This window comes from Pongo abelii, chromosome 3, assembly GCF_028885655.2.
Source record: "Pongo abelii isolate AG06213 chromosome 3, NHGRI_mPonAbe1-v2.0_pri, whole genome shotgun sequence".
Lineage (NCBI taxonomy): Eukaryota > Metazoa > Chordata > Mammalia > Primates > Hominidae > Pongo > Pongo abelii.
Window position 1 is genome coordinate 157,731,119 of NC_071988.2, and position 14,658 is coordinate 157,745,776.

Here is a 14,658-nt window from a genome sequence, read left to right on the forward strand (position 1 = left end):
TTGGTTGAAAATTTGGTTGGCTTTCTTCACTTATTATAAAACTAGAGTGCCCAAAAGAAACTAGGAATATGAAATATAACTAAAGCTCTAATTTGGTGTTCACTTGATTTCACAGAAATTACTAGTTTTGGTCAAAATTGTTGCAGTCTGAGAGAAGGCACTTCATGAAGATATAGATTATAAAGGCAATAATTTTGAGTATTTGGTGCTCTATTTTTAATATAGTAATCAGTTTTATGTCCAGGATAATTATGAATGATACTTTTATTATTCCATAAGGTATGTAGAAGATCAGAAGTACTATTTTGTCTCATCCATCACATTAAAAACTCATTTTACATACAATACCAAAAAAATTAAGTGGCATTGTTTGATGAAATTATTTTTCAAGGACATAACATTTTGCAGGATCCTATTCATGCATATTTTACCATCAATGGTGACTGATCCTTTGCAGCTCCTGCAATCTACCCTGCATTTGACTTTTAAATTCTAAGGTCTAAAAGTAAAATCTATTTATTTTTATTATCTAGGACATAATCATGCTGAAAACTAATTTACATTATGTAGTGATTTCCTTTCCTTAAATATTATTTGGTGATAGGGGGAAGAACTAGAAAAGCAAAATGTACATCAACTTATAATCATTTAATTTACAAGTGAGAAATTTAACCTAAAGTAGCAAATAAAAGGTAGTGTAATAAAATTGGCCTTAATGAGCTTTGCATATTTAATCTGTCCAAAGAACATTTCTTACAAAGCAAAGACAGAATAATATTGACTATACTACAAAGGCTAGATGACCTTCTGACTATATTAAAGTTCTACCCTCCCTGCCTTTATTTGAGGTAGCTTAATGCATTTTTCTTCAGGTAAAAAAATACTAATCATTATTCCCTTTTCTAGAATTTTAAACATGCCTAGCTAAGCTCGTATTCTTTCTCAAAAGCACTAAACCTATGAAGTTAATTTTTTTTTTAAAAAAGTCTATCCAGTTTGGGAATACTAACATTAAATCCATTGAATCATAGTTTCAGATAAAAAACACTGAAATTTAAGTGTATAGACAGAACTCAGAAAATAAAAACACTCAGTACTCTGTATCTTAAAAATACATCTTTTCACGATATTAATGTAAAATTTGCGTTGATGGGTTTTAAAGCTACTTCTATTAGAAGACATCATTTTCACAGCTTAAAGATCAATATAAATGACAATTAAGCAGGAAAAGTTATTAAAATGTTACTTTTTATGTAAGATTATATTAAATCTGTAAAATATATTATTTCCCCATTTTCAAAGTAAAATTTGAATATTTAATGAAGAACAAGAGGATAAATCAATTTCAATATTTACTTTAAGAGCAAAAATATTCATGTACAGTTTGGATTTAGATACAAAATTTATGACATTTTTATCGTAAAAGCTAATAAGAAATAAATCAGTCATTCAAAATAATATAAAACATAGTTGTTTATGTAAAAATGGTTTTCTTTGAGAAGCTAAATTTAATAGATCATTGTTTTAAGTTCATATCTGATCATAATAGTTGAGCTGTAGTATGGGAATTTTAGGTAATGTTGGTAAGAATAAATAATATTGAGTAATTTAGAATTACAAAGTATTCTTTACCCTCTTAAGAAAATATTACTTCTGACTGAGTTTTTAAATTCCGTATAGTCTTCATAAGAACAGACCTAATTGGATCTTCAAACAACCTCAATCTTCTTTCTACCTGAAGGCCTTCACATAACTATTGTGTCATCATCGTATTCTATTTTGCCACTTCTCTTCATGACTCTGATCCATCAGGGGCTAAAGTAAGTATCACTTCCTTGCTGAAGATTTCCCTGAGCATCTATTTCCACTTTCTCGGAATCAGTTTAGTCCGTCTATTACACACTCTCTAAACATCATGACTTTGATTATTATTGGTGACACTTATAAAATAAAATATATTTTATTAATTTGTATTATATTAAATTTCTTTCACTTTTCTACTATAAGTGTAAAGGCTCATAATATCAGAGATTTCTTTCACCTTTTCTAGCTCTGAATCTATGACTAAACATTCACTAAGTAACACAAATTTTGAATAGAATTATTTTATTTCAATAGTTTAAATATAATTCTGGTGTTGATAGATTATGTATATATCTATTTATAAATTATATAACAGATTGACGGCCATGTGTATATTTAAAAACCACCATTTCAACTATTTTCAGCTTACTTGAATCACGTTTTATTGCTAACCATAATTCAAAAACTGCCATAAATATTCTCCGGACTTTTGGGTTTAAAATTTGACTTCTTTTAGAAGATGTGGCTCTTATGCCATCAGGATTCATAGTGTGAGTGAAAATATGTAGTACCTATGAATCACTAATCAACACTGATGAAAATGAAATATTAGGGAGTCCCAAATTCAGATTCTTTGTTCCCAGCTACCCTCACCACGTTGCTTGGAAACTTATCCTGCAAAACTCCATTTTAAAATCTCCCCTAGGTAACGCTATTCCACTGAACGTCAGACCTCAGACCTGCCCTGTAGCTGAGCATTCCATCCTGTTCATCTCACTTTATCTAGTTTATAGATTCGTTATATACTGTTGTGAAGGTTATTACAGTGTTTCTACTTTTTGAACACTTTGCCTCCAATATTATACACTGTTGAACTAAGAGCAGGGACACTGTTTGATTCAATTTTATATATCTCACAAATCTTTCATTTTAAGTAACTAAAAACCGTACCACTATTTTGACAGAATGAAAAAGAATTATCTAGATCAATTTTATAAAAAAAATTATTAAAATTGTATTTATTAGCATGCTTTTGAAATTCATGATTTACTGATTCATTGTGAATGCTGGTAACTTATTCTTACAGGTCAGTAATAGCGAAATGTAGTAGGCTTCCAATGTTTGAATCCATGCCCCCTGTTTGACAATAATAAGAACCTCATCCAAGAATATTAATTTAATTTCGTCTGCCACATCTCAATAGTTTTAATGGAAAACAATTAATTGGATGACCCTTTATTTAGTAGAATAACATAATGCAGGACCCAATCTAGATTCACAGACAGCTTTTATAGAAGGGGTTGAAGTGATGAGATCCCACTTCCTCCTCTGTTTCCTAAGATAGCAATCTCTCTTCCTTTTTACAAAATTCTTGCTAATCAGAGGCTATCATACAATGAAAAAAAGGAAAGAACATGAAAACAATAGAATAACATATAGCAAATAAATTAAATTTCTTCTAGTAACGCTCCACGATGGAACACTAAAACTGATGTCATCATTTTGGAACCACATTATATATTACGACTGATGACTCCCTGCTTCTTTATACCTGACACCTTACTAATCAGCTTTTATTTCCCCCATATGTAGCTTTTAATCCAGTCTCCGTTGTTCTTCTCTGTGCTCTTTTAAATGGCATTGCTCTCACAAAGTCTCTATTCTAGGTTAAAATTAAAAGAATGAACAATTTTTGCTAATTTTTTCTAATAGCATTTATTAGTCTTTTATATAATAACATTTTTGAAAGGTTTCTTAATCTTCTTTTCAATTAATGACATATTTAGTTCAATTGTGTAAATGAATTATTTTTATAAAACATCAATTTCTTAATATCAGTACTTATTTAAAACTGAATTTCACTATTTTACATTACTACCAAATTTAGTAACATACTACATATTATTGTGTATTTTTTGTCAAATTTCTATTAGTGATGTGTATTTAGTAATATAAGAATATGTTTGTATTCATTTGTAATCTTTATAGGTTTTACTTTATAGGTTACTATAAAGTAAATCCCTTTACTTTTATAGGTGTGAGAAAATTAAATAGTTTGCCTTTTCCTCAGGAAAACTGGTTTTTAAACAATGCAATGAGATACTTTTCTAAAGTGATTGCATATAGCTTGTTTGAGTGACTTAGAAATAAATGGCAGAAAGTCTCCATCAACTTTTTATTCATGACATTATCCAATATGTTCACTGCCATTCACTGATAATGTCACAAATCACTCTGTTACCTACCACTGGCTTCCATTCAGGATGTTATTACTTACTCTCACATTTCTGCAGCCACTTATTATATAATTCAGTGGAGGGTAACCAACACATTTGAAAGCTTTCCCTTTCACCCCGCCCCTTGATTGACAGAATTCCTGATTTCTATTAGGAGTAGACTCATTTGTATGTAAAATATTCTGTAACATCCAATTGCTTGCATAAAAATGTAAAACAAACAAGAATCAATGAAATTTTGTCCTAGTTTCAAGTGACAAGTACTGGATGTTGCACACATTGAAGAACCCATCAGAGGAAATTTTGTGTATATGACTATTTTAAAAGAGTTTAAGAATATGTATTTTTAACTAAAATCCAAAACAAAATTTTAAGAGAGGAAATATCAATAACAGGGGCATCCTGGATTATTTGATTTTCAGGCTTGAAGGTAAACATAATTCAAGTGACAGATGAATGTACGCCTCCAGCTATACCTCTGAACATTGAACTGCATAATTTTTAATGTGACAGCAAAATGTTGGATGCCTACAGATTGTATAGTTAAATAACACAATCTATATTCACAGCTTGCCGATAGAACAGTTAGATCACAGAAACCATTCACTTACTAGTATTTTAATGTTTTATTTTTGCAGCCTTCTTACATTGTATTACAATTTAGGAAATATGCTTTATTTTTCATTCTAGAAAACAAGTGTCTCATTGGTAATAACCACAACCCAGACTATATTACTAAAACAACAGAAGGCAAAGCTTGCATGTTAAAATAATGTATATATTCACAGGTTTTATGTTGTTGAAAGTAACTAAAGATTTTTACCCAAAGTTCCCCTTGTTAAAAATTATATTATCTAAAAAGACTAAAATTGGACCCTCAACAGCAGTAATGTTATATTCTCTTTAAAGCTTAGGAATATAGTGTCCAACTATGAGAATAAACTGGAAAATTCTATCATTTAGGAAAGAACACACTCTATAAAGCAGTCTAATTAACCACAAGAAATGTGTTTGACTATAGATTTTATTATACATTTAGCCATTTGGATGGTCTTCAAAAATCTGGTGATTCATTGGGGAAAACGGCAATGACTGAGTTTAATAACTAATTAATTGAACTGCAGAAACTGACTAAGGATTAACTTCCAACATAACTCTCAAATGGAGTGTGAAGTAACACAAAGAACAAGTGGATACATTCTAGAAATATTTAAAAAATAAATTGAAAAGGGCTTAAGCATTTCAACTGGTTCCCCTTCTAAATCATAACTTCTCTGATTTCATATTATTGAATAGGTTATTTTGATGTCAATTAAATAACAAACCCTCTCTATCTGCTTAATGTGCGTGCATATGTAAAACACTGATGGATAATTGTAATGACATCACCAAAGCTATTAACTAGCAATTAGGTAAAATATTACACTATGGAAGAAGAAAGGCATAACCAATTGTCACTTATCACCCAACATCATCTAAGTATCTATGATATATCCAATTACTATGTTGCCTAGAAACATTTTATAAACTGTTTTCTACTTATTACTTGCTTTACTGGCCCTGTAAATACTATAATCATTTTGGGGAAAAAATGCAGGATATATAATTCTGTCAAATTCTAAACATTAGGTAGAGCTAGGTTGTCAGATTTCAGTTATTCATGCTTAAGTATCAAATAATGATTTTTAAGCCATTTATTTTATTTTCAAACTTTGAAATTTTAATTAGTTAAATGATTTAAATGTGAACGTGTGAAAAATAGAATTGTGAGTTTATACTTTTGTTTGTTTATTTGTTTGCTGTTTTGGTAGCATATCCTTTTTATCAATGAGTTTTTTGCTGCCAGAAACAGATTAAATGGGAATTCGCTTTTGCCATTTTTTCATTCACCTCTCATGTTTTAAGGTATGAAATAACTGTAAGGTATGAAATATGCTGATCTTGTGCTCAAGTAATGTGTCAATTGTGAAGGAAGGTGACCAAATATGCAAAAGGTAAAGCTTAGAAAAAATTAATTGTAATTGTGATACATAGCTTCTCAATACATGAGCTGAGGAAATCTCAGCATAGAGAGACATCACGTTGGTAGAAATAATCAGAAAATATTTTGTGAGAACTGTGACCTAATGGAAATTGTACATAGGTAGAGATAGTCAATCCATAGATTAGATACTCTAGAAAATAGGGCAAGTAGAATTTTACCATAGTGGTAAGTTAGGAAATACATTTGCCTGCTATTGACAAATTCCAAAAGTAATAATGGTTAAAATTAGGTAGAAGTTATTTTCTTCTCAAGTTAAAAAAATAAAGTAAATAAATAAAGAGCACTGAAAGCTCTGTTCATTTCAGACAAAATGCCAGACACCGAAGTCAGAGGTTTCCATATACTGCTTAGTTAGCTTTCAGGATTGTGTAAAGTGCAATATTTATAATCAATTACATATTAAATAGTATTCTGCTTTCCTTTTGTTTAATCTTATTCTATTTCCCACACTGGAGTGCAGTGTCAAGATCATAGCTCACTGAAGCCTCCAAATCGGGGCTCAAGTGGTACTCTCACCTCAGCCTCCAGAGTAGCTGGGACTACAGGTACATGCCACCACATTCAGTGAATTTTATTTTTATTTTTGTAGAGACAGGGCCTTGCTATGCTGCCCAGGCTTGTCACAAACTCCTGGCCTGACGTGATTCTCCTGCTTCAGACTCCAGAAACACTGAGATAACAGGAGTGAGCCACTTCACCCAGCCTTCTGCTTTCTGATCGAAGTCTGATATAGAATTTGAAACAAAAAATTATTTTAGGCTGGGGATGGTGGTTCATGCCTGTAAACCTAGTACTTTGAGAAGATGAAGCAGAAGGACAACTTGAGCCCAAGAATTGGAGACCAGCCTGGGCAACATAGGGAGACCCCATCTCTACAAAAACATTAAAAAAATATAGTTGGGTGTAGCAGCACACGCCTGTTGTTGCAGCTGCTTGGGAGGCTGAGGCAGGAGGACTGCTTGGGCATAGGAGGTCAATGTTGCAGTGAGCTGTGATCTCACGACTGTACTTTAGCCTGGACAACAGAGTGAAATTCTGTCTTAAAAGTAAATAAATAAGTAAAAATAAGATAGGTTGTTTCAGGAAAACAGAATCATACAAAATTAGTTCACTGAATAGATTTTGGATTATATAGAATGAGTTCTCTAATTTAATTTGACTACAAATTATATTAAATTTTGATCTTAGTAGATCATTGATGACATTATTTCCAGAGGAAAAGTGGACAATATATTGGAAAATCATTACTTAAAGTATTACCTGCGGATACTTATAATGAAATTATCATTGAAATTGAGGCTTGGGTTAAAAAAAGTCATTCTCAGAATATTTTTGCTAAAATAATGAATATAATGCAATTGGTTGCTTCTATGTTCACTGGAGAATGTGGGGAAATAAAATAATAAGCTCAGTGCTTTAATTCTTAAGATAAAATATTTGAGTAAGGAACAACAAAAGGTCTATGATTGTGCTTAACAGTCATTATTGGCTGTGGCTGCAGGGCTGATATTGCTCAAATCCATAGTAAGAGTGTAATCCTATAGGTGGCTGAGTTACAATACAAATTGAATTTACAACCTTGCTAAGTCTATTATTATAAAATTAGAACATTGGGAAGGAATGGAATCCTGAAAACTGGAATGAGAGCATGTGGGCAGATTCTTTTCAAATTGGAGATATGAAACTCACAAATTCCTTCTGATTTTCCTGGTCAATAAAACCAGACTTTTTTCCTTTCCTTGAGGAATTTAGTCTGCCATTGTCTAAATAATCATTAAATTCCTTCCATAAGGAAGTTGCCTACTGGAATGCTTCTGATCACCTTCTAGACCCATTCATGTAGGCTCTTATTGCCTCTAGTACCTCTCACCAGATTCAACTGCCAGCATGTCCCAAAGGGAAAAGTAAAACATGGAACCCATCAGGCATATTATGACAAGTTACCTCAATAAAAATGGGGAGAAATGTTCAGAAAGAAATCTTAAGGGTATTGTGTTAGAGTAAAATCAGTGCAGTGTTTTATCAGGTTGAAATCATTGATAGGGATACACTGATAAGGCATTCTAGGTTTATCATGTTAGCTAGAGTGAATGGGAGTGGCTCTCACAGTTTGATATGCTAAATAAAATCTAGACTCAAAGGTTACCTATATTAAATAAAAGTAAAATGCTAAATATTTCTTAGCATATGGTAAAGAAAGTCCCCAGAAGACTGGGTACACTAGAATGTTAGAGTAAATTTATCATGCAATAAGCCCAAACCATGTCCTTTGGAAAAGTTCAGAGAATACTGCTTTGTATAGGCTGTTATATATATATATATAGAGAGAGAGAGAGAGAGAGAGATTTATCTCAAAACCTATATATATATGTATATATGTGTGTGTGTATATATATATGTGTGTGTGTGTATATATATATATATAGGTGTTTTTTTTGAGACAGAGTCTTCTTTCTTTTTTTGAGATGGAGTCTCGCTCTGTTGCCCAGGCTGGAGAGCAATGCCATGATCTTGGCCCACTGCAACCTCCACCTCCAAGATTGAAGCAATTCTCCTACCTAAGCCTCCCAAGTAGCTGAGAATACAGATGCCGTCACCACGCCTGGCTAAATTTTGTATTTTCAATAGAGACAGGGTTCTTCCATATTGGCCAGGCTGTTCTAGAACTCCCAACCTGAAGTTATCTGCCCACCTAGTACTCCCAATGTGCTGGGATTTACAGGCATAAGACACTGCTCCTGGCCTTGATAAATATATTTCTAAGAAGAATCCTAGCATTCTCAAACTCCAAATTGTCTCTTCTCTGTAGTTCAAAATTTATTATCTCTTCTCTGTACTCCAAAAATTATTGTGCAAAAATTTGCATTTGAACTACCTAACTCCTTAAATTTAATTTGGATGATGGCCCCCTGTGTGGTAAGGGCCAAGTGGTAGCATGTAATTGTCAAAGATAAAGTAGTTGTAGTTACTTTAATGGAAAGCACATATACACCATAACCACAATGATTTGCCCTGCAGAAATATTTGACATTGTCTAACTTATCATGGTGACCCTAGAATTCAAATAAATGGTCACCTTACATCTTTCTTGAGTTATATAAATAGAAAAGCTCCTGATCTGGTGAACACAAGTATGAGTAAATTACTACAATAAAGAGTCACAAACCCTCAAAATATTTTCAAATTTAAGGAAATTCACAGCACAGAAATTATTATTTTTTAAAGACAGCGTCTTGCTCTTGTTGCCCAGGTTAGAGGGCAATGGTGTGATCTTGGCTCACTGCAACCTCTGCCTCTTAGATTCAAGTGATTCTCCTGTTTCAGCCTCTCAAGTAGCTTGGATTACACGCACCCACCCCATGCCCAGCTATTTTTTTTTCTATTTTTAGTAGAGATATGTTTCATCCTGTTGGCCAGGCTGTTCTCAAACTCCTGACCTAGGTGTTCCACCCACCTCTGCCTCCTAAAGTGCTGAGATTATAGGCATGAGCCATCACACCCAGACAGATGATTGAATGAAGAGGAGGCTTCATCCTCTTGAGGAAGTATCCTACACTGACAGAAATTTATAATGTAAGTCTTCCTTCAGCCTTCCCTTAAAACAACCTCACATTATTCACCAAGATGGCTGTATACTGAAGAAAGAAAATAATCAGAATATTGAGGCCCACCTAATACTGGTTTTAAATTGAGGCCCCAAATATCTCTATAGTGTGCTAGTCAAAACACAAGTTAATAGAAGTCAATCATTCAAAAGAGTTTTGTCGAGACCAGCTCAGTCGTGGAGCCCCTAACCCAGTGGTGCTAGAGAAATTAAAGGTACACATACAGCAATGTAGAGAGTGGAGTGGGAATCGGGGGGCCGACAGCCTTTAGAGCTGAGAGCCATGTACAGAGTTTTACCCACATATTTATTGACAACGAACGAGTGATAAGCATTGTTTCTATAGATTATAGATTAACTAAAACAGGAAACAAAGGGATGGGCTCTGGATAGTTATCTTCAGCAGGAACATGTCCTTAAGGCACAGATCTCTCATGCTATTGTTTGTAGTTCAGGAATGCCTTAAGTGGCTTTCAGCCCTGGGTGGGCCAGGTGTTCCTTGCTCTCATTCTAGTAAACGAACAACTTTCAGTGTGGGTGTCGTAGCTGTCATGAGCATGTTACAGTGCTGCAGAGATTTTGTTTATGGCCAGTTTGGGGGCCTGTCTATGGCCAGATTTGGGGGCCTGTTCTCAACATTTCCCCCTTTTTGTTTTTGCAAGACGATAAACGCAAAGGTGGCTTTATCACAGTGAGCTACTTCTTGCAGGAGTTGGGATCCACATGTACAGACTGTACAAGGACAAAAAACATAGATTAAAAGCACAATCATCATTGCCATCACAGAGCCTCCAATTGTTTTTATCCATTTTAACGGGTTAATAGCTGCTAATCTGTCTGTAGCTCTTCAAGCACTCCAGTTCCTGGCATTAAGTTCAGGTGTGCCTGGGATGCTTTAAATATTTGTTCTTTTAATTTTGCAATATCCAAAGACAAGTTTGTAGAGTGTCCTTCTAGATGCTTTTTTATTCTTTCCAAAATTTTGATCTTATTAACAGCCATTAATAGTTTCCACAAATCCTTATGTTTAGCTCCTAGAGCGGGCCACATCATTTGAGGTTGAGGTGCCACTATACTTCCATGTTTCCTGATAATAGGAACTCTTGCCATACTTCTTACCATTTCTACCATATGACTGTTTTGTTCAGACCAGCTGAACACAGTGTGTCCATGGCACGCAGACTGAGAGGTGCAATTCAAGCTAAACATTCCCTCAGGAGACCAGTTAATGATGATTCCATAGGAATCCGTTGCACAGCACCTCTGCCTGTTCTGCAATGCAATCTTCCCAAACAAGTGCATTCAGTTTTTTCTGACCAGGTCCAATCCTGTTTACAAATAGGGTTTTGAGACCAGTATGCCTCAATTATAGGAGCAGATTTATTATGGTAAATACTGAGACCACAAATTATGTGTAACTGTGTCATACTGTGATTACATCCAGGCATTATTGCCAGTCAAGATTGATAGCGAGGGGGTAGGCAACTAGTGGCCTTTCCCAAACAGATAGGCAGGTGTTCAAATCCTAAAGAAATATTCATAACAGTTCCTTCCTCATGTGGGAGAGATGGGCCTCTATCATCTAAAGGACCGAGCATCCAAGAGCTATCATGATTGTAAACCTCCATTGGGGGTCTAGCCAAGTTACAGGCCATAGAAGTGGTGGAAAGGGTAAATATCCCCACTAAGTATAATTGTTCTCTGTGCCAGCCCTTGCTAAAGGAATACTCATGGCAATGGTGATCACCGCTATCATAGCTGTCATTAAATTACTTACTGTGACTGGTTGTCCCACTTTCCTCAGGTTTTCTTCCACCATCTGTGACAGCTTGTTGATCTGTTCCCAGGTAGGTGGCTATGTTCAATGGGTGTTGCTAATGACAGTCGGGGTCCTCCTCAGCATCAGTCTCAACATGGCTGCAACTGGGGTGTCTTTGGGATCCTACCAAAACCTCTTCCTGTGTATCTGGCTCATGATAAGGTTTCAGGTGTCTTGATGGTATCCAAATCGGCTGCTGGTTCCGGCCTAGAGAAACACAAGCATAACCTCTATCCCAAGTTATTATTTTACCTATTTCCCAACTTTTTGTTATCGGATCTCTCCACCAAACCAGTTGTTCTGCTTCTGTTTTTCAGCTGGTTTCTGTAGATGCTGTTCAGCTGCTGATAGCACCTGGCCTTTAGGCAGGCTCAAAAAATTTAAAGTCAATAATGCCTATGTGGTGTCCCATAGTCCCTATTTCCCCCTTTTTGCTTTTGCAACTGCTGTTTCAGGGAGAGATTCATTCTTTCAACTATGGCTTATCCTTGAGAATTATATGGGATACCAATAATGTGTTTAATATTCCATATAGAGAAAAATATAGCTAGAGCTTGGCTAGTATAGCCTGGGGCATTGTCTGTTTTAATAGAAGCTGGAGTGCCCATCATCGCAAAACACTGCAAAAGGTGACATTTATAACATAGGCAGAAGACTCTCCTGATTGGCATGTAGCCCAGACAAATTAAGAAAACGTGTCCACACATACATGTACATAAGCTAGTCCCCCAAACAAAGGAACATGGGTGACATCCATTTGCCAAAGAGAATTAGGTTCCAATGCACCTTTTGGCAAGTTGGTCATCACTGGATAATAGCTTTAGCTTCTTGTCAGGTCATGCTTTACCTGTGTTTGAGACCAGAGGCATTAACATAGGTAAAATTGTGCAAGTGTCTAGCATTAGATATTGCAGTAGCAACTAGCGATCAGCCATTTGATTCCCTACAGTCAAAGGTCCTGGGAGAGATGTATTAGCCCTAATGCGAGTGATGTAAAAAGGGTGCATTCTACTCCTAACTGCTGTTTGCAATTGGGTAAATAATATCATCAGTTGTTGATCTGTATGGAATCACAGCTGAGCATTTTCAATTAATTGTGTGGAATGAACCACTTATGAAGAATCAGAAATCACGTTAATAGGCATATTAAATACCTCAATTTCAGCTACAAGCTACGCTTTTTGAGCTGAAGTATAGGGCGTCTGAAAATCTTTAACTTTCAAGCCAGAATAGGAAGCTTTACCATTACTAGACCCATCTGTGAAGACATTTTCAGCACCTTCACTTGGTTTAAATTTAGTTATTTTAAGGATAATCCAATTAGTTACTTTCAAAAATTGAAACTTTCATTTTAGGAAAATGGTTATCGAGAATACCCACAAAGTCAGCTAAATGGGTTTGCCAAGTAAGACTATTTATAAAGGCTTGCTGTATTTATGCCTTTGTGAGAGGGACAATAATTTTTCCACAATCATATCCATGTAATTTAACAATCTGAGTTCTCCCATTTCCTATCATAATAGTGATTTGATCAAAATAAGGAGTTAGAGTCTGTGAATTAGTATGTGGAAGGAAAAGCCACTCTACAAGATCTTGCTCTTGAACAATGACACCAGTAGGTGAATGCCGAGTTGAAAAAATTAGCAAATCTAGAGTCTTCTCTGAATCTGTTATATGTATTTGAGTCTTATGCACTTGCTTCTCAATTAGCTGTAACTCTGCTTCAGCCTCCTTTGTTAATTGCCAAGGGCTAGTGAGACTAGGATCTCCTCTAAGGATAGAAAATAGATTACTCATGGCATAGGTAGGAATGCCTAGAGCAGGTTATATCCAATTAATATCCCCTAGTAACTTTTGAAAGTCATTTTATGTTTTCAATTGATCCCTATGTATGGTTACTTTCTGTGGCACTACTGTAGTGTCATGTACTAAGGTCCCCAACTAGGAGTACAAAGTAGTAGTCTGAATTTTTTCAGGAGCTATAATTAAACCAGCACAAGAAATCTAATTTTGCTAGTGATCATAACACTGGAGTAATATTTCTTGAGTGGGGGCAGCACAAAGTATATCATCCATATAATGGATAATGTAACACTGTGAAAATTTTTTATGAGTAGGTTCAATTGCTTGCCCTACATATGTCTGGCAAATTGTTGGACTGTTTAACTTGTCTTTTGGCAACACTTTCCAATGAAAATGTTTAGCAGGTTGCAGGTTGTTTATCACAGGAATTGTAAATGCAAACCGTTCACAGTCCTGCTCAGCTAAGGGGATAGTGAAGAAACAGTCTTTTAAATCTATGACTATTAAAGGCCAATTTTTTGGAATCATAACAGAAGAAGGCAGTCCTGGCAGTAATGACCCCATAAGTTGTATAACTGAATTAATGGCTCTCAGATCTGTCAACATTCTCTATCTACCTGATTTTTTCTTAATAACAAAGACTGGAGAATTCCAGGTGGAAAATGTTGGAGCTATGTGCCCTTTTTCTAATTGTTCAGTAACTAAGTCCTCTAAAGCCTCCAGTTTCTCTTTACTTAGCAGCCATTGTTCTAGCCAAATTGGTTTATCTGTTAACCATTTTAAAGGTATAGGTTCTGGAGGCTTAACAATGGCCGCCATCAAAAATGATACCCTAACCTTGGCAGGAACTTTATCTTTCCACTTGAAGTGGTTCCTTCAAACCTTGCAAATTTTTTGCTAGTCCCATACCAGGGACATACCCCATTTCATGCATCATATGTTGACTTTAAGGGCTGTATAATTTTTCTGGAATTAGAACTCGTGCTCCCCATTGTTGTAATAAATCTCTTCCCCATAAATTTATAGGTACAGAAGTTACAATTGGTTGAATAGTCCAAGGTTGTCCATCGGGCCTATCACAATGCAAAATATAACTGCTTTGATATACTTCAGGGGCTTTACCAACTCCAAATATGTTAAATTGAGCAGGTTGAATTGGCCATGTGGATGGCCAGTGCTGTAGAGAATGATTGAAATGTCTGCTCCTGTATCCGCCAAACTTTTAAGTTTCTTTCCTTGAATAGTTTTTTCACAGGTAGGACATTTATCAGTAATTTGATTCACCCAATAATCTGCTTTGCCTTGTTTATTTGTGCTTCCAAATCCTCCTGTTCATTTAGTTTCACTT

The 14,658-nt window shown here is 35.0% G+C and overlaps 1 long non-coding RNA gene across 1 annotated transcript; it reads left to right on the forward strand.

Moving 5' to 3' along the window:
- The first annotated feature begins 1,743 nt into the window (after nucleotides 1–1,743).
- Nucleotides 1,744–8,876, forward strand: LOC129058867 (uncharacterized). Its single transcript, XR_008524280.1, has 3 exons — nucleotides 1,744–1,820; nucleotides 5,946–6,034; nucleotides 8,550–8,876. It is a non-coding gene; the product is annotated as an uncharacterized LOC129058867 (long non-coding RNA).
- Nucleotides 8,877–14,658: the final 5,782 nt, after the last annotated feature.